Consider the following 26,036-nt stretch of genomic DNA (forward strand, 5'->3'; position numbering starts at 1 on the left):
AAACATTCTAGAGTCACCCCTTTCCCACCCTAATGGCGATATCTCGAAAAGGCGTCCACCTATAGACCTAATGCCCACTCCCTCTTAAAATGCTCAGTAACACCTTTCGTTTGATACCCATATCGTACAAACATTCTAGAGTCACCCCTGGCTCACCCTAATGGCGATATCTCGAAAAGGCGTCCACCTATAGACCTAATGCCCACTCCATCTTAAAATGATCAGTAACACCTTTCGTTTGATACCCATATCGTACAAACACATTCTAGAGTCACCCCTGGCCCACCCTAATGACGATACCTCGAAAAGGCGTCCACCTATAGACCTCATGCCCACTTCCTCTTAAAATGCTCAGTAGCACCTTTCGTTTGATACCCGTATCGTACAAACATTCTAGAGTCACCATTGGTCCACCTTTATGGCGATATCTCGAAAAGGCGTCCACCTATAGAACTAAGGATTACTCCCTTTTAAAATACTCATTACCATTTTTCATTTGATACCCATATCATACAAACACATTCTAGAGTCACCCCTGGCCCACCCTAATGGCGACATTTCGAAAAGGCGTGCACCTATAGACCTAATGCCCACTCCCTCTTAAAATGCTCAGTAACACCTTTCATTTGATTCCCATATCGTACAACTAGAGACACCCCTGGTCCACCTTTATGGCGATATCTCGAAACGGCGTCCACCTATGGAACTAAGGATCACTGCTTTTCAAAATATTCATTAACAGCTTTCATTTGATACCCATATCGTACAAACATATTCTAGAGTCACCCCTGGTCCACCTTTATGGCGATTTCTCGAAAAGGCGTTCACCTATAGAACTAAAGCCCATTCCCTTTTAAAGTACTCATTATCACCTTTCATTTGATACCCATATCGTACAAACACATTCTAGAGTCAGCCCTGGTCCACCTTTATGGCGATATCCCTAAATGGCGTCCATCCATAGAACTATGGCCTACTCCTCTTAAAATACTCTTTAATACCTTCCATTTGATACACATGTCATACAACCACATTCCAGGGTTACCCTAGGTTCATTTTCCTACATGGTGCTTTTCCTTATTTTGTCTCCATAGCTCTCAACTGAGTATGTAATGTTCGGTTACACCCGAACTTAGCCTATGTACTTGTTTTATACTCAGTTGAGCAGAGCTCACAGAGTATATTAAGTTTGATTGGATAACGGTTGGTTGTACATATATAAAGGAATCGAGGTAGATATAGACTTCCATATATCAAAATAATCAGGATCGGAAAAAAATTTGATTGAGCCATGTCCGTCCGTCCGTCCGTCCGTCCGTTAACACGATAACTTGAGTAAATTTTGAGGTATCTTGATGAAATTTGGTATGTAGGTTCCTGAGCACTCATCTCAGATCGCTATTTAAAATGAACGATATCGGAATATAACCACGCCCACTTTTTCGATATCGAAAATTTCGAAAAACCGAAAAAGTTCAATAATTCATTATAAAAGACCGATACAGCGACGAAGCTTGGTAGATGAGTTGAACTTATGACGCAGAATAGAAAATTACTAAAATTTTGGACAATGGGCGTGGCACCGCCCAGTTTTAAAAGAAGGTAATTTAAAATTTTTGCAAGCTGTAATTTGGTAGTCGTTGAAGATATCATTATGAAATTTTTCAGGAACGTTACTCCTATTACTATATGTACGCTTAATAAAAATTAGCAAAATCGGAGAAGGACCACGCCCACTTTTAAAAAAAAAATTTTTTTTAAGTAAAATTTTAACAAAAAATTTAATATCTTTACAGTATATAAGTAAATTATGTTAACATTCAACTCCAGTAATGATATGGTGCAACAAAATACAAAAATAAAAGAAAATTTCAAAATGGGCGTGGCTCCGCACTTTTTCATTTAATTTGTCTAGGATACTTTTAACGCCATAAGTCGAACAAAAATGAACCAATCCTTTTGAAATTTGGTAGGGGCATATATTTTATGACGTTAACTGTTTTCTGTGAAAATGGGCGAAATCGGTTGATGCCACGCCCAGTTTTTATACACAGTCGTCCGTCTGTCCTTCCGCATGGCCGTTAACCCGATAACTTGAGCAAAAATCGACATATCTTTAATGAACTTAGTTCACGTGCTTACTTGAACTCACTTTATCTTGGTATGAAAAATGAACGAAATCCGACTATGACCACGCCCACGTTTTCGATATCGAAAATTACGAAAAATGAAAAAATGCCATAATTCTATACCAAATACGAAAAAAGGGATGAAACATGGTAAGGTAATTGGATTGTTTTATTGACGCGAAATATAACTTTGGAAAAAAATTTTTAAAATGGTTGTGACACCTACCATATTAAGTAGAAGAAAATGAAAAAGTTCATTAACACCTTTCATTTGATACCCATATCGTACAAACACATTCTAGAGTCACCCCTGGCCCACCTTTATGGCGATATTTTGAAACGGCGTCCACTTATAGAAATAAAGCCCACTCCCTTTTAAAATACTCATTAGCACCTTTCGTTTGATGCCCATATTGTGCAAACAAATTCTAGGGTCACCCCTGGTCCACCTTTATGGCGATATCTCGAAACGGCGTCCACCTATGGAACTAAGGATTACTCCCTTTTAAAATGCTCATTAACACCTTTCTTTTGATACCCATATCGTACAAACGCATTCTAAAGTCACCCCTGGTCCACCTTTATGGCGATATCTCGAAAAGGCGACCACCTATACAACAACCACCACTCCCTTTTAAAACCCTCATTAATACCTTTAATTTTATACCCATATCGTACAAACACATTCTAGAGTCACGCCTGGTCCACCTTTATGGCGATATTTCGAAACGGCATCCACCTATAGAACTAAGGCCCACTCCCTTTTAAAATACTCATTAACACCATTCGTTTGATGCCCATATTGTACAAACAAATTCTAGGGTCGCCCCTGGTCCACCTTTGTGGCGATATCTCGAAACGGCGTCCACCTATGGAACTAAGGATTACTCCCTTTTAAAATGCTCATTAACACCTTTCATTTGATACCCATATCGTACAAATGCATTATAGTCACCCCTGGTCCACCTTTATGGCGATATCTCGAAAAGGCGACCACCTATACAACAACCAAACTCCCTTTTAAAACCCTCATTAATACCTTTAATTTGATACCCATATCGTACAAACGCATTCTAGAGTCAACCCTGATCCACTTTTATGGCTATATCCCTAAATGGCGTCCACCTATAGAACTATGGCCCACTCCCTCATAAAATACTCTTTAATGCCTTTCATTTGATACACGTGTCATACAAGCACATTCCAGGGTTTCCCTCGGTTCATTTTCCTACATGGTTATTTTCCCTTATGCTGTCACCATACCCCTCAACTGAGTATGTAATGTTCGGTTACACCCGAACTTAACCTTCCTTACTTGTTTTTTATTGTATTTGTGGCCCCTTTTTCCTACGCAAACCAGTCGATGTACTTTTCCTATGAAAGTGATTGCTGTCCGTTGCGCAGTCATCGGGCGCGTAGTTTTCGGGCAACTAATATCTCATTTAAGAGCAAAGATCATTATTTGCTTTAAAGTTGAGCGCAAGATTGAAATCTACCATAAACGGACTTTTTATCCGTGTGTCTTAAATAAATACAAGGCGCAATAGCCTCCGAAGAGTTTTAAGGCTGAGTTTCTCTTTCAATTTGGGTCGTGCTCCTTTTAATTTTTCTTACAAGTTGGCTTGACGGGACCTACGTATTTTACACCGATTCCAAAGGAAGAGTTTGCCAAATCACTGCCGAATGGCGGCCCGCTTAGAAAAACTTTTTATATTTAAAAAAACTTGTTTCTAAGTTTTTGATGTTGCTTTTCCCGGAGTTCGAACTCATTATCTTAGTTCTGATAGGCGAAGCACGCTACCATCACATAGGCGACCACTGTGTGACTTAAGGTATGGTAAATCTGCCACCGATTAGGTTCACACCATACTTATTAGAACTTTCCTGGGGTTGAAGTTAAATCACAATAGAGATAACCTTACCAAATGCGGTATAAATAGTTTCGGACTATTTCAAAGGAGCTGACAAAGCTTCTTATCGGCAATAAATGATACCGGCGTGTTACTGTTTTACTATCGGCAGCGAACTAATGTTATTGGCTTGTTTTTGCCGAGCCCTGGGCCACTTTTGGTTTCTTATGACCTTATTTTCGACGGCTCAAGGATATGTCATCGATTTTATATTGCAGTTTTTTTGGTATCTTTTTCATAACAAACCGATGAGTCGTCGATACTAAATCGAGGATAAACCTATAACAAATCGGTAGCACTCCGACAAAAAATCGATAGCTTTTTGTTAAATACTGTATAACTTTTCCTTGTGTAAGAAAGATCCTTTGATAAACAATAAATTTTCGATAAAAAATTGATAATCCTTCTATAGAAAAACGATAAAATTTTCAAAAAATATCGATAAAATTTCATTTCTATAACAAGCCGATAACTCACTGAGCTAAAACTTGTCTCGGGACTCTTCCTTGCTGCCGCTGCATATTTATATATACTAAGTCGATAACAAGCCGATAACAAATAGATGGCACTCCGACAACAAATCGATAACCTTTAGATAAATTCTCTATAACTTTTCCTTGAATAATCAATATCCTTCGATAAATAAATAACTTTTCGACAAAAATTGATAAATATTCGATAGCAAAACAATATTTTTTTTTTTTAATATCGATAACATATAATTTCTATAACAAGCTGATAAGTCGTTGATAAATATCGATAACTTTTCTTATTGATAAAGAGCTCTTAACATATAACAAATCGATAACTCTTCTATGCCTTTTCGATGCCAGACCGATAATTTAAACATGGTCACATGGAGTAACCACGTTGCAATTTTTTGGCCAAACTTTGTACGCCGTTAAATCACTGAGCAAATACTTTTCTCTGGACTCTTCCTTGCTACCGCTGCTCATTTATATATACTAAGTTGATAACAAACCGATAACAAATCGGTAGCACTCCGACAACAAATCGATAACTTTGTGATAAATTATCTATAAATTTTCCTTGAATAAGTAATATCTTTCGATAAACAATAAATAACTTTTCGACAAAAAATTGATTTTTCGATAGCAAAATAAAAGTTTTTTTTTTAAATATCGATAACATATAACAATTAATTATAACATTTCTATAAATAGCCGATAACTCGTTGATAAATATCGATACATTTTCTTATTGATAATGAGCTTATAACATTTCGATAATAGATCGATAACTCTTCTTTTTTTTTTTTTTTTTTTGACAAGAAACAAATCCAGTATTATCAGTGACTTGCAACAGATGGCGCAACGCTGATTAAATATAGTTGGTAAGAAGAAAGAGAAGTAGCAATTTATCAGTCAAACAAACCACCGCTGTATAGCTAAATGGTTAGTGCAACGTGCCTAAAGCGTACTGATGATGAAGGCTTAGCACCCTTCGAAATGGATCTATCTGCGCAGCTACGGCAGATTGTCTGACAAATTTTCTACTTACTATTCCAAAAACAAAACACAATTTTTCAATAATAGAAAAATTAAAAACTAACAATAATTAATATTAGAAAAAAAATTACTGTTCTGGCCTTGAGCTCGAATCGAGCCTTGAATTAAGTACTTTTCTCTGGACTCTTCCTTTCTACCGCTGCACATTTATATTTGCGTGTGCTCTTTCGGTTTTGCAATGACATACTGATCGCCAGTGCTGCCACCCGAATGAAAGTGCACGCTACCATCCAGTTCGTTATTGATGCGCTTGCTGCGTTACCGTCATGTGGTTTTCGTTTTTCGGTCATTAACTGAATATGTTGCGGCCATGGTTGTTACATAAAATTTTATTGCCCAGATAAATATTGTAACATAACGCCCACACTAACAAAAATAACACGGGTACATAGCAAATAAACCACAAGTAGTAATTTTAAATATGCGTATATAGATAATAGTGAAGCGAAGGGAAGAGTGTGACCAAAAAAAATTGCGTGTTGCAGGAAACATCGCCGAGTTACCGGAAATGTATAGATATGAGGTTTTGTTGTTGGTTTGTAGCTCAAAGTTATGCTTCAATGTGTAGTACTCCCCGCTACCACTGACGCATATTTTCGTTGTCCGCTGTTTGTTGTTTTTATTTTCGCTTTTATGCTTGTTTGCTTTTATTACATTGCGTCGATTGCATTTACAGTTACCGGATATTTTGCTTTGTGTGCTTTGTTTAGCTACATTAAATAGCACTGAGATTTGAGTTGTGCCAAAATATTATAACGAAAGTATAGGGAGCATATTAAGCTACGCTTTTGATGATTAAATTATAGAACTTACACACACAATATACGAAAACATTTCATACTCAAGCTGTATGGCACGTTTCATGCGCTTACGATCTTTATTGTAGAACTATTAGCAAACAGGACTACTGTGACTGTATCGAAGGCTTAGGTATTAGGCTTAGATATTAGAACCTTGAAATAATTACCGACCAACTAGGAATCGATATAGATAAAGACCAAAATTATCAACATCTTAAAAGGTTTTGATTAAGCCGTACAAAACAGATTGGTATTGAAAATGTGTGAAATCTAGAAAAAACAAAAAAACCAAACACCGCGTAACATATTGTAACGAATTTACTTGCAAATCCTCTTATTTGCAATCCTCTGCTAAGTTCGAATCACTAAACTGTTTAATAAATAACTCCAATTTGTAATAATGCAAAATGGCCTTTATTAAAGTACTTCACAATAACACTCAAACTGTGCAACGAATAGCTTCCTTAATAACCAAACTGATTGATAGCTCAAATGAAACTCTACTATTCAAAATAATACTGCTCTTGCTCGCTAGATAGCGTCTTAGTCGAAACTGCTTGACAACTCAAATCAAACTGAATTCCAGCGCTTCTACATCTGTCGCCTTTTATACTCTTTGTTTTCCTCGTTCGCATTTTTCTAGAATCTACTAGCATTGTCCATGAGCTCTCAAACTTCTCAGCTATAACTAAAATTGCACAATTTTATACATCTTTTAGGCGCTTCCAGAATCTACTAGTCCAGTAGCTCTCAAACTTCTCAGATATATGCATGTGTTAGTGCATTGACTCTCCGCTGCTCGTATACGTACATGGTACATATATGTAGACGCAATTATTTATTCGTTTATGTAGATACATAATGATTGAATTATTGAAGTGAATGTTTGTAGTTTACAGTCTCTCGCGCACACATAGGCATATAAGTAAATGCATCTGTGTGTGACATCTCTCGGCTGCCTTATATATGTGTATACATGATTTGATTATTGACGTAAATATCGCTTAGCATGCCTTAGCATCGGTTTACTGAAGGTATAGCTTAGTGATGCTAATATCCGTGACACTGCCCTCCACCTAAGTCTGATCGTCCCGATCAGACAAATCTCTCGATCTAAACGCCGCTAGCATCTCCAAATGAACCACCTTTCTATTTCGTGGTTTCCCAATAGTTTGTATGCGGTAGATGGAATTACTGATCTTCTTCACAACCTTGTACGGGCCTTCCCAAATGCACCGAAATTTGGCTGGAACACCTTTCCGCCGGTGAGGGCTGTTTAACAGTACCAAATCTCCCTCCAAGAACCCTTCCGAATTATTGTTCTCATTGTACCTGCGTTTGATCTTACTACTCATTATCCTTAGTCGTTTCCTCGCACTCTGTTGTTTGACCAATGAAGAGCTTACGCTTGATGGATTGGCTTGACAGTATCGTTCCGCCGTTTCAAAACAGAAGAAAATTATAAAAAAAAAATTTTTAATTGGTTTGGCTCCGCCCATTTTTGGCAATCTCACTACGATACTATGAAATCGAACAGAAGTTGATATACATACATATGATTATGAAATTTTGTATAAGGATTGTTTTTGTGAAAATGTTGCATATAAATATGGGCGAATTCGGTTGAAAACCGCGGCGTTTTTTATAGCCAGCCTTACATTTTTTCGTCCGACCATCTGTTAATATGATAAGCAAAATTTGACAAAACTACCAAATTTATTTTATATGAACTCAAAATACATTTTTACAAAAAATTGTCGAAATCAGATAATAACTACGCTTACTTTTTTGTTATCGAATATTTTGAAAAATGGAAACATGGGACGATGCCTTAACAAATACTAGCAAAGTGGTGCAACTTTGCGAGTGAATTGTTTTTATAATACTAGAAAAAATAGTAATACTAGAAAAAAAGTCGTAGCTTGATCAACTAATCTTCGTTTAGTCATCCTTCCGAATGGAAGGGTGGAAGCGGTTATTATTGATAATGCCTCAAAACTCTGAACTTCCGGTCATAGAAATTGCACTCTTAGGAACTGCTTGCTGCCAGTAAGCTACGATCTCGTCTTGACCTATTTAGACTCATCAATACTTTAATATCGTCTTGGCTTACTGCCATAGTTTCGCCCCTCTTTCAGCTGTGCAACTTATGAGGTATATGTTTCTTTGCTTTGGCGAATTTCTTTTAACTACGTCTTGAAAATTTATAATTGTAAATTTTTTCATTGTGGCTAACGTGCCCCTTTCCTACAAGAAGAACATTTCATGTTTCCTTATAAACCCGACGTTTCGCCAAGCTCCTTGGCATCCTCAGGGGGCGGACATCTAAATTTGTAAAAACAAGTTGGAACATAAACATTGTAAAATCATGACATCAAGATTAAATGCGGAAAAAAGAAACTCACATAAAATAATAACTAAAATAAAATATCACAAAACTCGTAGGAATATATAATACCATGCATGTTTGGTATATTTGTCAAAACTAAGTTCAAATCATAAACATAATAGATAAGCTGCCGCAATTTGATCAGTATCTTCTCGTCTATTTACTGTTTTCTCTCTATTTTTTAGTATGTGAATACTCTCCAGTGTGTACCGCATTTTCTCTTTCCTCTCTGTGTCTATTATTTTTGTATTTTGTAAATCAGCGGTGTGTCCATGTGTTAGAATATGTTGAGCCCTGAGGATGCCAAGGAGCTTGGCGAAACGTCGGGTTTATAAGTGAAGTTTATTCTTGCACTGTTTAAATATCTGACCATACAAGCCTATAATAATTTTGAATTTAATAAAAACAAATTGGTCAGCAAAACTTGATTTCATGTTTCCTTTCTTGATCATTTCCCGCCGGGAATTTTTTCTCCTCTATCCTTAATGAATCGAAGTGTGCTCGAACTGCTTTCAATTAGCTTTAACTGCGATGCGCCTCTGCATCGGGAGGGCTTCATACTGTAGGCACGACTTGAATAATACCCTTAATTAGAAATATCGGAAGTTCTTGGTCACCGACATTCCATCACGCTTTTATGAAGTCGAAAGGCGTACATATATCCAAACTCGAAAATCGATTTGCAAAATAGTTGGGCGCTTGCAACTCGGCTTAGTCCCAATACCTAGCGAAAGTATTCGATTTGTCGAATCTTTTTCAAATTATCCTTCTTCAAATTAGACTTTTCTACAACGAAATTTGATTTGGCTTAGAAGAAAAATGATTCAGGTGAAAATAAATACCGAACTAAACTGTTATAAATGCTTTAAATCTACTTACAGAGATCTAGTTAGCTAGTCAACTATACTAAGCATACATATACATTAGGGTGGTTTTTTACAGAAAAATCATTTGTTCCACTTTCACCCTCACGTACGGTAATCACTATCACAACATAGTATAAAACAAAGTCGCTTTTTCGGTCCCTATGTCCCTTTGAATGTTTAATCCTTTAAAACTACGCAACGGATTTTGATGCGGTTTTTTTTAGTAGATGTAGTGATTGAAGAGAAAGGTTTATATGTATAACAACATCCATTAAATAGTGGGGGAAAATACTGTTATTTTTAAATTTCTAATGTGATGTCGTAAATAATTACATCTATATATATAAAAGGTGGTGTTAGTTACACTATTTATAACTCAAAAATGGATGAACCGAATTGTCTGAAAATTGGTGGAGAGGTAGCTTAGAGCCAGAAGACGGACATAGGGTACTTCTTATCCCGTTCTGGCTACGGTCTCGAGATCAAAGCATGGACCTGTGTAATCTTGGGATGTGTTTGTACAATATGGGTATTAAATGGAAGCTGTTTATGAGTACTTTGATACGGGGTATTTTTCGTACCTCTGGGTGACTAGGGTCTCGCGATATAGGCCAAAATGTATACCCGGGTACCCCTAGAATGTGTTTATAGAATATGGAAAGAAAGCTGTTGATGAGTGCTTTAGTACAGGGTAATTTTCATACATATTGGTGACTAGGGTCTCAAGATATGTCAAAACGTGGACCCGTATACCCCTAGAATGTGGTGTAATATGGATATCATATAAAAGCTGTTGCTGAGAGCTTTAAAGTAATTTTCATTGTGATATTCGAGTCGCATCAGCCTGGCAAAACTGATAAATATGCATGCGAAGCCGAAATAAAGACATGAATTAATAATACCCACATACCTACATATTTACATACGTCCTATTCGATTTGCTGAAATTTGGTATACAAATTTGCTTATATTAGTATTTACGATCCTTTTTTCGGGGAAATAAACCAGAGACGGACTGGGACTGGGATTAGGACTAGGGCTGGGGCTGAGACTCGGAGTGGGACTGGGACTCGGAATGGGACTGGAAGAAAATACATACCACCCTCTGGGACTGACAATGAGGGATGAAGTAGAATGATAAGAATTTGAGAGAAGAGAAAAGAGGGAAGGAGACTGAGAAAGAGATAGAGTGAGGCGAAGGTAAAGATAGATAAATCGAAAGAGACGAAGGGAGGAGTGTGTTAAAGGATTAAGAAAAAATCAAGAAGGGGGAGGGCAGATTTAGACGGAAAATGCTTATTAAAATTTATGCAGATATACCAAATTTAGCGCAGAAAAATGTCTGCTGGGTCTGCTAGTATCTTATAAAAAAAATAAGTTTTTAGCTTTTGGAGTCTCCATGTAGCAATCAGGAATGTGGCACCTGCGGAGGACCCCATAATGATCTCCGATTAGGACCAAAATTTATGCATAGTGTTCTTGACCTAGTTATTACCGTTTAAAGGGGTGGGACTAGAAAATATCTTAAATTTGATTTATAAGAACTGCCCTAATGTACACACATATTCAAAAAGATATAATTTGGTAGAAATATTTTGTAGTTTTGCTGTCACAGCTGCAAATATCTCGGAAAATATTTCTTATTTGCTCATTCATTTCACCCTAAATTGTAGTTAACTTGAAGCAATTTTGTGCAAAATGTGTAATATGTAAAATTGCACTTAGTAAGTGTACTCATGCGCATACATACACATACAAGCCAAGCATACTTATCTACTCTTAAGTGCAAATGTAGCCAAATACATATATATGGATGAATGTTTTTTTATGATATGAAGACAGCTGTGCGTTAGGAAGTAAAAATTTTGAGGAAAATCTGAAATTTGAAATTCCACTTTGCATGCACCATTGCACGAACAAACATTTTGCATGTTCGCCTGTTGGCGACTGTGATAACTCACATATTAACATCAATAAATACATACCTATGCATATATCTACATATCTAAGTATGCACATTTAAGGCACATTTATGCTTATGAGCTTATATGGTTTTACCTTTATTTTTTGCCTTTTTATTCAATTTTATCACACATTAGTTTTTTTTGCTTTATTTTCATGTTACATGTGTGTGTGTGTGTGTGTGTGTGTGTGTGTGTGTGTGTGTGTGTGTTTGTGTGTGTACATTGAATCAACTCATGTTTTGTTAGTCTCTATTCTACTTACCGAGATTTACGTAAACGGATTTGATGTATTTAGTACTTTGTGGTGCTACAAAATCTGCCAAGACGTAAATTGTCTATTTTTCCCATTTTTGTTACAAAGCTCAATTTTTCTTTTTCTATAATAAAATATTGTCTTTGCAGTTGTTTAACATCATATTCACTATTTAGAAGATTCTATTATAACATGAAGGAAATGGATAGTCTTTAACATTAAACAAGTAAGGACGGGACTGTTTTCTGTTGTGCCGAAAACTTTATACCTCTCATGAATAGAGCTGAGCAATAATCGTATCTCATTCGTAATATCCAAAAAACCGCCTGTATATTAATTTTATATACAGTAAACAGATATACATACTAAGGCGACATTTTGTATAAGAATAGAAAGTTTCACGTTTCTTGTAGTCTGCATGAGATAGCTATGACCATGAGTCACTTAGCTGAGCAATATATGACGTTTGTCTGAGTATTTGGTGGAGTTTAAAGCTTCTATGAAATTACGAAATGTTTCTTATCGGAACAATTAGTTTGTATGGGGTTTATACTATACATATATACGACTGATCTGTACGATTTTAGATACTAATATATACGATTTCATTTCATTTATTCAAGAGTTCGTTTTTAGTACAGTAAGATAACATAGAACTTTGTATCTATATCCGTAATCATTTGGTGAAATGTGAAGCTTATAGCCATCCATAAGATCAACGCCGCCAATATGGCTCTGTATTCCCGAATTATTTGAGGGCAATTATCTTCAATGCGCTGACTCTTCTTTCCTTCATACCGCTTAGCATTTGCCGTCTGCTCATCCGGATTGTGTCGAGCAAATTTCTCTACTCCTGACCGCTTTATTGTCCGTCCACAGAACCTTATAGTCCTGCAGATACTTCATATTATCTGTTGTTCTTTGCTATCTCACTATCCAGTGGGAGCTTGCAATTTGGTATTCGACTCATTCGAAATGTGTCAAAACCAAATATATATATATACGAATATATATACGAATATGCTTGGAAGTGATTAGCTAATCCGATGTGATAGTATCTCTAGCTGCAGAAATATTCAATGAAAAATTGGCTGCTTCGCTGATAAATATATCATTCTATTCAATGTCCCGAAGGCATTGGGATATAATATGTTCGTCCTCTGGTCTAATTTCCTTTATTTCGCAGTTTTCATCAGTATGATCATTTTCGCTACTAAAATCTTCTTCCATATTGGTCTTCAAAGGCTCCATGAATACACAGATTTCTTCATCCGGTAGCCTAGAAAGTTTCACAAGCGATATTGTGCGACCGTTTTTGAGTATTGCGTTTAAGATAATATTTGGAAATCGAGCTAACAATTTAAAAGAATAAATTTTCGAAATCGGAAAATAAGTATCACAAATAAATCGTGATTCAACAATTCAAAGTGTAAAAAAGTTCGGGTCGACCGACAAAAGAACCCTGAGGCACGTTAAGTTAAAAAAAAAAAAAAATCCAAGTATTTTATTCCACTGTTGATATAATAAAACGAAAGTTATGAATTTAACTTATTCAAAAACTGGTTACAAAAGTGGGACGGTATATTGGTCTTGATTCTCATTTGAGAAATAAATATCACCAAATATATGACAAGGGGGATGCAACTAACTTTCACAAAAAATATGCATTTTCTTATTCAAAATGTGAATGATTACCCCGAGGCACTCTTGCCGGTTTAAGGGTTAATATACTATTTCATTTTCATGAAAGGTATAATGAATGTGTGTGTGTATGTGTGTAAACTTTTGGCGCCAAAATACTCAACTGATTTTGACAAATATTTCACAGTAGGTTTAAGTTCACCGCCACTAAGTATATTTCTGGATATATAAAATTTTGATAAAGTTATGGGCGTCATCCCCCTATTCTAATTCGCATTATATCCATATTTGGTATAAAACTTTCAAATATCAAAAAAGGTGGAGGCAGTAGAAATGAAAGTCGAAATAGGTGCTGGGGTGAGAGTGGAGATGGGAATGAAAGGGAGTGAAACAAAAATATTTATTTCAATGTATTTGGTATACACTTATCGTATTTGAGACTATTTCGATCGGAGAGGTAGAAGGAGTGAATGTGTAAATGAGGGTGGAGGTTAAAATGGGAAGGAAAGTCAAAGTAGAAGTGAAACAAAAATTGAAATTCGCTATATCTAGGTAACTATTTAAAGAGGTATACAAAATCTGATATATAAATTATATAAATAAATAAATAAATAAAAGGAGCGACAACCTCCGTAGAGATTTTAGGCCGAGATCCTCTTCCAATTTGCGTCGGATAGTTTTTCCTACAAATTGGTGGGACGGGATCTATTTTTTTAATGCCGACACAGAACGGCATCTGCAAGGCAGATGCGTTTTCACTTAGAAGCTTTTCAAGACAGAAACACTCGGTGTGCTTGCCAAAGACTGCCGAGGGGCGACCACGCTTGGAAAATTTTTCTTCAAATTGAAAAAAAAAACGTCTTTCCAAAATTTTGATGTTGATTTGCCCGGGGGGTGCACCCAGGATCTTTGGTGTGGTAGGCGGAGTACGCTACCATCTCACCACTATATATGAAAATATTCAGGTGGGAGAGGTCGAGGGCATTGGAGTGGGAGTGAATGCGCGAGGGTAGGGGGAATTAGAATGCGAGTGAAACTAATATTTAAATTCGCTTTATCTCCCTTATTATTTGAATGAAGTATACAACATTTGGTATATATATTGATTCTATAAACAGATCCTTTATATGAGGTAAATTAGGTTGTAGATGTAGAAACCGTGGAAGTGGAGGTGGGAGTGAGAGTGTAAATGAAACTAAGTTTTAATTCTCAACGCCTCCGCGATTTTTTTAAAAGTTGTATCCTATATTTGGTTCATAGACTTCATGTATAAAGTTATTTAGGTTGGAGAGGTATAAGAAGTGACCAAGCGATTAAGAGTGGAATGGGTATGAGAGTGGAAGTAGGAATAAGAGTGGCAGTGGACGTGGGTTTAAGAGTGAGAGTGAGAATCAAACTGAGAAGGGAGTTAAGATTAAGGAAATAAGGAAAGGACAGGAATAGGTAGGAGAAATGGAAATAAAAGTTGTAAAGTTGTAGTTCTTTTGATAATTTGGGGAGTGAGAGAGAACAGGGATGTCCACTTTCAAAATATATGGCAGGACAAATTCTGCAAATATCATTTTCAGTTCAATATCTAGTTGGGGTGCTTAGCCTATAGCAGTGGTGCTCATAACTGTGTATATATTCTCTGTGTATAAATTCTCACGACAATAGGCTAAGCTGGCTGCTAATCAACTACGCTACCATCATTCGCACAATAAAAATTAATTAACGTCGCGAGAGGGAGGAGGACTACGGTGAAATCATAGTAATATAATTAGTACGCAAGCATTTTTCGATTGGGCATAAAATGAAAGAGTCAGAAATTGAAGCACTGAACTGTTTATATAATACTCTCTTATATTTTCCTCGCCTTTTCTTATTCATCTTTCTCTCTCGCACTTTGCCCTCTGTAAGTTAACGAGCTCTTGTTTTTTATTTCCTTGATACCTATATTTGAAATTTCTGTTAAGTAAATTACAAAAACAGATATCGCTCTTTTAGGAGCATAGAGCAAAAACGAGTTCTCTCCGCCGAGTTCTGTTATGGGCTAGTCTCTTAACCTCTCTCCATGACCCTTCCGACCGATGAGTTCTCACTATGTAGTAAAACATACAAAATTCACAACCACAAAATTCACAAACACTTACTTTAGAAAAAGTATAAGTTTCACAAACTAAATGATTAATTAAATAAGATGTTCTTTTCTATATCATTGTTGAATGTATGAATCCTGCCAACTGAATAAATTTTAAAATCCGAAAATTTGGATAAACTTTTACAGTACCATTTGATTTATAGTCTTATAAACTTTGATTCTTTTTATGTGACCAAAGTTGGTATTTATAATTAAGAGTAGTGCGAATGATGTATGAGAATAACTTTTGTTAGCATTCCTATGATCATGCATTTGTACATACATATGTACATATCTACGTTAAGGTGGCTCTATTTCCCCAATTGGTTGAAATATAAAGTCACTCGAAGCTCTTTAACTTTCTCTTTTTTTTAAAAGTGTATGACTTGGAAAATATGAAGTTTTTGAGCTTAAAGGCGAATTATCGCAATCCTTGGTCATAGACCGATTAACTTTTTGCTCATCATCTAAATATATAATGTCCAAATTGAGAAATTTCATAAATGGAATACTATGATTCAACTATGCACTCATAACCTTCTGTATAGATTTTTTCCTCACTTGAGGCTTCAAAACAGCTTACTTATAGAAGAAATTTTTTAAAGAAATTATTGACACAAAGCTGTGATTGAGAATCCTGATATTTTATTTGTCTTTATATCCAGCTAGGCGCCACTCTAATTTGCATTTGGAATGATCCGCAAAACGTTTAAATTTTGGGTCAGTTATTTATTTTTTGCATTTACAAGGCACCGTATGCCTTTAGTTCAAGAAATAGGCTATTCGACCAGACAATCAACACAAAGAAGCAAGGAGACTGCGGGATGTCTTCTTTTGTTTCCAGAACATCACCTATACAGTGAGGTGGGAATGCTCCCCATAAGGAGAAAAATTAAGTCATGAAAAAACACTTTCTGCTGAATACCCAGATCCCAACAGTCATCTGATTGAAGAGGTGAGGCTCACAGGCATATAAGAAGTCACCTTCGTAAGAAACCCGGCACTTAAAAATTCAGTGAAATATGAAAATATGAGTATCAAAAGGCGCTTAGAAATATCCATATAAATGCGTTGGACCATTGTTCCACGGAAAGCCCGCTGAACCACATTCTTTAAGACAAATACTCTCGACTCGCAGTTGAGGACAGCAACCTTCACAGGGAGATGCGCGTCGTTCTAGCTCTACTTCGATCTGAGTACTGTAATATAATACTGTGCAGAATCAAGCCACACATCACCAATGACAATAACCATGCTTTCAATCGCAATGTCAAGCCTTGTACTCTCGTTAGAGGACATTGACGACAATTAGTGTGTGGTCTCACCTTTTAGATGGGGCAAAGCACTGCTTTAACAAAATCAACATAAGCAAATTCATAGACCTTTAAAATGGACCTATCAGTATTTCCTACCAAATTTCACGAGAATTGGTAAATTTTTGTTCGACTTATGGCATTAAAAGTATTCTAGACAAATTAAATGAAAAAGGGCGGAGCCACGCCCATTTTGAAATTTTCTTTTATTTTTGTATTTTGTTGCACCATATCATTATTGGAGTTGAATGTTGACATAATTTACTGTAAAGATAACAAATTTTTTGTTAAAATTTTACTTTAAAAAATTTTTTCTTTAAATGTGGGCGTGTTTCTCATCCGATTTTGCTAATTTTTATTTAGCTCACATATAGTAAGAAAAGTAACGTTTCTGCTAAATTTCATCATGATATCTTCAACGGCTGCCAAATTACAGCTTGCAAAACTTTTAAATTACCTTCTTTTAAAAGTGAGCGGTGCTACGCCCATTGTCCAAAATTTTACTAATTTTCTGTTTTGCGTCATAAGGTGAACCCACCTACCAAGTTTCATAGCTTTATCCGTCTTTGGTAATGAATTATCACACTTTTTCGATTTTTCGAAATTTTCGATACGAAAAAGTGGGCGTGGTTGTAGTCCGCTTTCATTCATTTTAAATAGCGATCTGAGATGAGTGTCCAGGAACCTGCACACCAAGGTTCATCAAGATACCTCAAAATTTACTCAAGTTATTGTGTTAACGGGCAGACGGACGGTCGGACGGACGGACAGACGGACATGGCTCAATCAAATTTTTTTTCGATACTGATGATTTTGATATATGGAAGCCTATATCTATCTCGACTCCTTTATACCTGTACAACCAACCGTTATCCAATCAAAGTTAATAAAATCTGTGAGCTCTGCTCAACTGAGTATAAAAAAACTTCGTTTTCTTAAAGGACCATTCTTCCTGGATTTCACCATGTGCATTTTAATATATCCGTAAAACCACTCCATATTTATATCTTTAAATGTTCCAAAAGTAGCATTGTAGATTTTGTAGTGGTAAAATTTATAGATACAATGCATACATATGTACATGTAAATAAAATAACACATTTATATGTAAATATATGTATACGTGTATGTAGGTATATAAATGTTATATGCAGTTATATCTCTATTAAAAGTGAAAACTTGTGTACAGGCGCTTCCGGACATTGAATGTTTCGAATACGTGCGCACAACAAATATATTTTAAGGATGAATAAATGTAGATATGTAGTATACATACACAGCCATTTATACACGTTTTAGTTGTGTAGTGGTATAACAATACGTTTTGTATACCTTAGATATACATTAAACCAGAAAAAAAAAATTCTATGGCAATAGTTACCCACAATTTTATAGAAACCTACAATATTCATGGCGGCCACCGTGGTGTGATGGTAGCGTGCTCCGCCTATCACGTTCAACTCCCGGGCAAAGCAACATCAAAATTTTAGAAATAAGATTTTTCAATTAGAAGAAAATTTTTCTAAGCGGGGTCGCCCCTCGGCAGTGTTTGGCAAGCACTCCGGGTGTATTTTGCCATGAAAAGTTCTCAGTGAAAACTCATCTGCTTTGCAGATGCCGTTCGGAGTCGGCATAAAACATGTAGGTCCCGTCCGGCCAATTTGTAGGGAAAATCAAGAGGAGCACGACGCAAATTGGAAGAGAAGCTCGGCCTTAGATCTCTTCGGAGGTTATCGCGCCTTACATTTATTTATTTACAATATTCATGCAGAATAACATACAAATACAGACATGAAAAATATATACGGAATAATAATAATTAAAAAAATTTCTTCCTTTATATAAATGGACAAAAATTAGCGAAAAATATCTCCTTATATAAAGACATATTCTTGCTAAACTTTGATTTTTAAATTTTGACATCGAAATTGCAAAAATGTTTATGAGGAATAAAAATATAAAAGTGGAGCGCACATTACTTGGATTGGAAAGATGGGAGGAAAGGAGATATTATTAGTCAATCAATTGCGCTGCACCTTTATATTTTTACTTGTCCTAAATATTTTTGCAATTCCTATGTCAAAATTTAAAAATCAAAGTTTAGCAAGAATATGTCTTTATATAAGGAGATATTTTTCGCTGATTTTTGTCCATTTATATAAAGGAAGTGCTTAAAATATTTTATCTTATTTTTACTTTCTCCTTTTCTTACATTTTTTCGGCGTCTTAACGCGACTATCTGTTAAGTTTTACGCTTGTAGCTCAATGAGAACTTACATGAGAACTTACATAAAAATATATAATGTATTTATTTATTACGGCTTTCCTAAGCCTAACTTAAATATATTTTACATGTTTATAATTGTCTTCTGGACTATGCAATCTAGAAGTACTATGGATGGGAGACTTCCAGATCATGCGAACAAAGCGTTGTGCTTGTGTAGTATGTAGGCATTTTACGCATTTTAGTAAAGCGCGAAGGCAACATCTGCACGGCGATGCACTGAGTTAATCGAGTGATGCGCTTCAGTATGTGCTTCGGCAACCTTTTTTGTATGCGTACAAGAGCTTGGAAGTCTTGGCGCTACATAGCAATATAGAGTATAGTTTCGCTGCACTTCTATCGATGCTATGGAAGTCCGCCTGTCCAGCACTAAATTGGTAGTGCTCTGCAATAATTGTACAATATTTGTTTAAATTTATTGGAATGACATGATTTAATATCAATCGGTAGTTCATTATAGGATTTAAGACCTTTATAATACAGATTACATTTGTCTGCTTCAGCTTTATAAGCCGGCAGATTAAAATCATTTTTATTACGAGTATTTACAGAGTGTATATCTTTTACATATTTTATATTCGTCCTCAAATACGTAGGCAAAGTTCCTTCTATTATGTTTTTAATAAATTTTATGGTATAATAAAAAAGTTGCTGTCTAATGCTAAGCCAATTAAGAGATCATAGCATGTCTCTGATAGGTGTGTCATACCGTTTTTTGAGAATGAATCTCATAGCGCGGTTCTGTTGCTTTTGTAGCTTGTATATCTGACTATCTCGCAAGATGAAAAATATAGTTGGGCAATAAATAAAATGAGGTTCGATTATAGATCTGTAGACGATGATTTTATACCTTCTGTTTAAATATTTGCAGGTTCGTTGTGTAAACTATAACTTTTTCGCTATTTTTCCTACCGTATAATCCACGTGCTCGTTGAAATTCAGCTTATCATCTATTTTTATTCCCAAGTATTTTAAGGTGCTGACTTTTTCAATTAGTTCGTTATTTATATTTAAGTTTTGTAGCTCACTGTTTTGAAAATTGCGTCTAGATATAACCATAAATTTCGTTTTATTGACATTCACTTTTAGTCTGTTTACGCATAATCAACCATATACGCTGTTAAGATCTTCTTGCAGGTAGACCAACAGGTACCTCCCTTTTATCCGATACGGACGTTCCAATCACTGTTCTTTGGTATCTGTTAATTAGGAAGTCTTGAAACCATTTTAGTTCTATACCAGAAACGCCAATGCAAGAAAGCTTTTTCAGCATTAAGTTTTGGTCGATCGTCTCGAATGCACGCTTTACATCCAAAAACACAGCTAATATGTGTTTTTTCCTGCTTAAGTCTTCTTTCCAGTTAGCTACAACCAAATTCAAAGCACTTTCACATGAATGTTTCTTTCGAAAACCAGATTGTTGAGGTATAATAACTACATTATCTTCTAAATATTTTACCAGCTGATTTTTTACCACTGTTTCCAAAATTTTTTCATCACATTGTAACGTGTTAATAGGTCTTATCTCCTCAGCTTTGATGGTATTTTTAACTTTTTCTAATGGCACAACTATAGAAGATTTCCATAAACTAGGAACGAGACCTTTATCTAAGCTCTCATTAACAAGTTGAGAATAGAAGAAACCTGTATACGTTATGGAGTATTTAACGACTCCTTCCGACACAAGTTTCTTCCCTCCAATTTTATTTTTAAACTTACTTACTATATCAACTATCTCTGATGTGGATACTGTCTGAAACTTAAAAACATTAGGGCCATTTTGCTCATCTATAGTACCTTCATTACTAAAAGAAGTAGGAATATTCATGCTAGTCTCCAATATACTATCAATGAAATAGTCATTCAAAGACTGCGCTATATCATTTTCCTCTGTGTAGAGTTGGTCGTTTATTTTAATTTTTTTAATACCATTATTTTATTTAGCCATGCTTATGGAATTTTTCAAGTTTTTCCACATGACCTTACTATCACAAGCACTATGGTTGATTTTGTTTTCCATGTACTTGGCTTTTTTTATCTTAATTAGCCGTTTATATTGGCGTTTCGCACTATAATATTCACTCCATTCTCCAGTGGATAGGCTGATCTTGTAAAGATTTAGCTTACGTTTATTTAAGTTAGCAAGCTCAAAATCATACCACTTGTTCATAAGTTTGACACTGACTTCTTTAGAGTATGTCAGGGTGGTCACTGCGCTTGATAGCGTATTATATAGGAATGTTGCCTTATTTTCGATGCTCAGATTTTCAAAGTCAGTGTAGTTAAGCTGGCGTAATTCATCAACAAGGCTGTCGCTTGTATAATTTTACCAGAAAATTATTGTTCTCTTCGTTCTCATTTGAAATAACTTATGTAATTTGATTTTGAATTTAATCGTTTCATGATCTGAAATCTGAAACTCTTCTAATTTTAAACATGATATAGAGCTACTATCTGTAAATAACAAGTCGATCAATGTATCTGTCTTATCGCCCTTTCGTGTATAAAAATCTATTTTTTGCTCCATAGCAAAGGATCGAAATAAGTCAACTAACAGTTTACTATAAGTTGTGCTCTTGTAAAGGTTTATATTGAAATCGCCCACGAAGATAATATTATCCTGTGTTACGCAGTTATTATTTAAAATGTCGTATAAGTACGTTATAAATTCTGCATCACTTGAGCTCGGTGAGTGATATATCAGAGCTATTTGATATTTTGGGAAAATATTTTTAACTTTTAGTATAATACACCAGATGTTCTTGTTTAATGTTCTGTTGTAACTTATTGAGTATTCAATTGTTTCATTTATATATATTAGCACACCGCCTGTGTGCCTGCTGTGGGAATCGCACCGTACAAGTTTATATGTTTGTATCTGTAGCTCTTGATTCGTTATTTCTTCAGTCGAACAAGTCTCCGAACAAAATATTAAATGTGGTTTATGTACATCTATCAGACGCTCTAGTTCAGCTTTATTGGCGACGATACTACTAATATTTAAATATATACAACTTAGCTCCTCTGGTATTCGTTGCTAAACTCGTGCCTTATTTCTTGGCTGCGAATATTTTTTATACGCAGGACAATCTTTGCTGAAGGCGTAATGGCTAACATCGACGTCAATAACTTTTTTTTGAACAAGTTCGCTACAGTTTACACATTTAACAATGTTAGATGTGCACTCTTTTCTATCATGGGGTCCAGCACATTTGCTGCAAGCTACTTTATTCGTGCACTCAGCTGCTTTGTGCTTATATCCCAGACATTTAAAACACCTCAGAACACTTATATGCTCGTAAGCGACGCAAGTATCCCACGCTATATATAGTTTCTTTTGTTGCAACACATTATCGAATGTTACTGCATCTGTTTCCACTAACGCAATATAGCTTACTTCTCTACGATTGGTATTTTCATACAGTTTTAACACTTTAAAATCCTTTCCGTTACATGAGTCATTTTGCTTAGTTAAGCATTCTACCAAACGCTCATTGCTAACTTTTTCAGTTAAACCAACAATTTTTATTTTCTTTTTTATTTCATCCTTATTTTTTGTTTTCTCTGCTTCGTAATCGTTTCCAATACCTTCTCTTACCTTTAGCTGGACTTTTTCACAGGCGTCTTTATTTTTACATTCTACAATAATCGCACCACTATTTACTTCTTTAACATTTTTAACAAGGCCTTCGATAGGTTCGACAACTGTTTTTAGAGCTTCCTTGGTTTCCTTAGCTTTTTTGCCCTTCTTTTTCGGTTTAATGACAATTTTATTCTCATTTACAGAAGCGACTTGAACATAAGATAGTTTTTCTGGCTGATCATTTGCCACGCGTAAATCGTTAAGCAATTCATTGCTCTTTTTTAATTCATTAGATAAATCTTTTACTATCTCATTCTTCATTGCAATCAATTTTACTTCTATGTTATTCTCTAAAAGGGAGTTGAAGTCCGTAATAATGCTACTTTTAATCTGGGAGAATTTATTACAAAATATCTGCTCGACTATCTGTTTAATATCAACGGCTTTCCTTTTTGTTTCTTCACATTTATTAATCAAATGTTTGATTTCCACAAATTTAGTATTGGTATCCGATAATGCACATACATTACAGAACCATTTTATGTTCATATTATCTTCTATTATCTTTTTTTCATTTCTTTTAATATTACTGCATTTCAAGCAGAAACTATAGCCACACCCACCAGAGCATGCTACTATGTCATCTATCTGAAGCAGTTTCGCAGTACATTCTTTGCACTCTGCTGGCATTGTAAATGTATATCTTTATAAGAAAATGTAAAAGATATGCAACTTTACATGGCAACTTTGTGATACACAACTTTAAATATTCGCAAGACTGGTTTGAAAAAATAACCTAAAAAATATGTATAAATATATATTTTTCTAACGTGATGGCAGCCCTGTTTTAGGCTGACACTGTTCACTCTTTTATCAATCCCAAAATTCCCTCCGTTCCGTTTGATTTTTCTAAATATCTCAGTACGTGCGCCCTGCAGCGAATCTTTTTGTATCGTGTAAACGGCTGTCATCGACGTCTGAATTAAGATTGAAATTTCAAGTCTCTAGCTCATCGAGAAGTTACTTAAAAGCTGGTTTGAAAATTTTTAAATTCTTATCTAATTATTTCGATCGGTGCGCCACCTACCGGATTTTTATCCTTTTGTTGCATCGTCACGGTGTTCTAATCCATGTGTAAAGTTTCACGTTTGTAGCTCAATGAGAAGTTACTAAAAAATCGATTGCGAGATTTGTATGAAAAACGGACAAACAAATATTCAACCGACCTAATATAAAGGAAGTAATAATAAAATAGAAATAAATCTTTTGGCTGCTCCCACATTGATAATATATAAAAGTAACAAAAAAAAAATGTATGACTCCAGTCTGGTAATAAATAAATTGAAAATTTGCGCAGTAAGATTCTGCGGAAGTTTTGGTCGAGTATCTCATAGCAAGACCGCACCACCACCAATAATAAATGTTGCACTCTTTTTTTCGCTCTTAAATTTATTTCTCCCTACCTTTCCTCAGTTTTCTCCTACTTCTTCTTCTTCATTTTCCTCTTCGCTTTCTAGTTCTATTCTTTTACCTCTTTCTTTCTCTTTAGCCCTTTGTCATAAGTATTTTCTTCCACTTCTTTATCTTCCTAATTCCCTCCCTCTTTTGGTTCCGCTTCCACTTTCACTTTCTATTTATAAATTTATTTCTCCCTCCGTCTTTTAAGCTTTCTCCTTCTTCTTCTTCTTCATGTTCCTCTTCCCTTTCCATCTCTATTTTTCTGTCTGTTTCTTTCTCTTGTCTTCTTTGTCTTTAATATCAGCTTCTATTTTTTTTGTTCAATTTTCTCTTCCCTATTTTTCTGCCTCTTCAAGTTCAGCATCCTTTTTCACTTCCTATTTCTCTTGCTCTTCTTCTTCCTCTTTCTATTCCTATTCCCCCTCCTGTTTATCTTCCTCTTTCTCATCTTCTTCATAATATTCATCGTCCCATTCCTCTTGTTCCACCGCTCTGGCTTTATATTTTCCTCAATCTTACCTTCAATATTTATCTTTGTCACCCTCTCCCATTCCCTCTTCCTATTCTTATTGTTCTTCATCTCCCTCTCTATCTAATTCTTCCTCTCTTCCGATTTTACCGCATCCTATCCATAACCCTAGCCCCAAACCTCTCCCTATAAAATTCCCTCATCCTCTCCCACACTCTCTCCTGAACCAGAAATTTATCCTTTTTCTGATAACCGCCCTAGAAAAATTAAGTAATGAATTTAGCTGAATACATATTAACCTGGGTCGATTTGTATGGATGAAAGTTAACCGATATTGCGCCATCGATTTTTCGATAGGATTTGGGCTCAGGAAAAAAAGTTCCACTACGCAAACCCAAAATAATAATTTTTGAGCCTGCGAAATCTCATTTTTTTGACTTTTTTTCTACTTTGATTTTTAGGTTTTTTCAATACCTACTAAAAAAATTTTCATTTGATTGTAAAATTTTCATGTATACCCTGTCCGACCCAAAAATGTCCGCTAAAAATGTTGCCGATAACAGGTTTAGGAAAAAAAAAAATTTTATGGATTTTGTGGAGTGTTTTGGTCGAAAAATTGACCCTTTCGCCATTTTTTTTTTCGCAGGCTCGAAAATTATTTTTTTGGGTATGGGTAGTGGAACTTTATTTCCTGAGCCCAAATCCTATCGAAAAATCGATGGCGCGATATCGGTTAATAAATCGACCCAGTCTAATACATATGTATAAAATTTTATTGAAATCTTACTTTTGATAAGAACTCCTGTTCGGCTTCGCAAAAAAAAAGTTCTACAGATAGAACGCGTATTTTAGGTCTGTTGTGGATGAATTCAGCCATAGATCATAACCTAAAAGCTATATATGGGGTATTCCATCCCATTTCGACCAATTTTGAACCCGACCCCTTTAGAATTGGCTGAAAGTTTTTCTTCTTTTTCTAGCTTACGAAAGACGTTTTTCAGAAGTTTTTCAAATTTTTTCATCCAACTCAAAAAAAGTTATGAATTTAAAAAAAAAAACACCGTTTTTGTTTTCAAAATGCTATAAGTTTTTCAAAAATTGACCGTTTGGGATCTTTTTTTTTTTCTTTAAAAATTTATTTTTAAATTTACTTTTCGGAAAAAATTCAAATAAATTTTTAAAGTTTTTTTTGTAATTTTTCAGTTTTTCGAGATTTTTCGAATTTCGCCCTTTTTTTCTCATAAAAAACTTCAATCAATTCTGCAATCATCCCCAATTATGCCGGAGTGGGCCGAGAATTTTTTTTTTTATTTAATTGAAAAAAAAACT

At 35.3% G+C, this 26,036-nt stretch overlaps 1 protein-coding gene across 12 annotated transcripts in view; it reads left to right on the top strand.

Annotated features, from left to right (window-relative positions):
* The window catches only part of fipi (factor of interpulse interval), a 642,136-nt gene that overhangs the window by 580,734 nt on the left and 35,366 nt on the right, over positions 1–26,036 (top strand). The window lies entirely within an intron of this gene.

Source organism: Eurosta solidaginis, chromosome 2 (assembly GCF_040869045.1).
Source record: "Eurosta solidaginis isolate ZX-2024a chromosome 2, ASM4086904v1, whole genome shotgun sequence".
NCBI classification, from domain to species: domain Eukaryota; kingdom Metazoa; phylum Arthropoda; class Insecta; order Diptera; family Tephritidae; genus Eurosta; species Eurosta solidaginis.